This window comes from Miniopterus natalensis, chromosome 7 (assembly GCF_054644295.1).
Source record: "Miniopterus natalensis isolate mMinNat1 chromosome 7, mMinNat1.hap1, whole genome shotgun sequence".
NCBI classification, from domain to species: domain Eukaryota; kingdom Metazoa; phylum Chordata; class Mammalia; order Chiroptera; family Miniopteridae; genus Miniopterus; species Miniopterus natalensis.
The window spans coordinates 82858483-82860239 of record NC_142087.1 but is presented as its reverse complement, the minus strand read 5'-3'; positions in this window follow the sequence as shown (position 1 = coordinate 82860239).

The window sequence follows — 1757 nt, the reverse complement described above, 5'->3', positions numbered from 1 at the left end:
TTGGCCCCACAGCTCCCAGAGGACCAGCTGGCCATCGCCTCCATCCAGGAGCCACCTGGTATCTGGCATCCTATCCACCTCCCACAACAAACCCACCCCCAGCTCCCAGCAGACCCTTCCATCCTGCTGCTGGGAAACACCCTCCCTCTGGAGAGCTGCCTGTCTCCAAGCCCAAACAGCTGCAGTGGCCTGGGACTGGGGGACAGGGGCCAAAGCTTGGGGGTCAGTGTACTGGAGCTGCCTGCCTGTCCCTAGGTCCCCACTGCTGGGCACAGACCCTGCCCCCCAATGGGGTTTCCTTCTGGTTTCAAGCTCCTCCCTCTGAACTTGAGCCCACCATGCTCTCGCCCAGGTACCCTGACCACTGGGGTCCACGACTCTGTTTGGTGCCTCACACAGACATCAGGGTTCAGTTTCTGCTGTGGTGCAAATGGTGAAGGACATTTTCCTCTCCCACTCCAGCGCTGGTGAGTTAACTCAGGGTCTCTCTCTCCAAAATGACTTCCTTTCCCCCCTCCCCAAACCCCTCCCAAGACTGGAGCGAATCATGCTTTTCCTGAAAAGGAACCAGATCCACGCACTCTGCTCCCTCCTCTTCCCCCAGGAGAGTTGTGAGCTCATCACTTCATTTGTGCAATGGCAAGTGTGTGGCCCTTTGCACAGTGCCCTCATGCCAGCATCGGCAAGGGAGGGCTCGAAGCCCGGTTGAGAGTTAACCCTTTCCTGCGGGGAAGGGTTGCTAGGAGGGGGTGCTCTGTACCCACAACAGGTTGGAGGGACTAAGGGGGTCCTGGGAGACTGTGCCTTGGGGCGGAGGGTCAACAGGGGCTGTGGCTGGCAGGGCAGGGACAGAGCCAGAGAACACTGCTGAGTTTGCTCCCAAAACACATCACTGAGCCCAGAATCGGGGCAGGCAAAGGCATGGTCTAGACCCTGGGCACACCTGAACTCTGCCCCCCGGCCCACTCAAGGGGACTATGTATGAGTTCCCAGACTTGCTTTTTTTTTTTAATCTTCACTCGAGGATATTTTTTCCATTGCTTTTCAGAGAGAGTGGAAGGGGGAGAGAAACTATGTGAGAGAGACATTGATTGGTTGCCTTTTGCACTTGCCCTGCCAGGGCCAGGGATTGAGCCCGCAACTGAGGTGTGTGCGCTTGACTGGAATCGGAAGGAACCTGAGACCCTTCGGTCCATGGACCAACGCTCTAACCACTGAGCCAAATTGGCTAGGGCCCCAGACTTACTCTTTTTTTTTTAAAGTTGGGAATTCTTTTTAAAAAATATATCTTTATTGATTTCAGAAAGAAAGGGAAAGAGAAACATCAATGATGAGAGTCATTGATCGGCTGCCTCCTGCATGCCCTGGACTGGGGATCAAGCCCTGACCAGTTATTGAACCCCGATTGCCTGGATCCTAGGTTGATGCTCAACTGCTGAGCCACGCCCAGCCGGGTCCCAGACTTACTCTTGAACTGATGACAAAAGGCAGTCAAGGAACCAACTGTCCAGCCCCAGGGGCTCTGGGAGACTATGTGGTCAGGGTGCGTTGGGCAGACCACGTGTGCCTGAGGGCTGCACCTCTGCTGTGTGTCCATATGAACTACATGTGGGCAAAGCGGTGCCACAGGCAGGCCAGAGTCCTGAGAGCAGCATCCCTCATGAAATCAGCCCCAACCCATTCTGGCCACCCACAGGACCACTGTCCATGCCAAAACACTCTAAGTAAAATGAGTTTATTCAGAAAAAGCCTTGGCA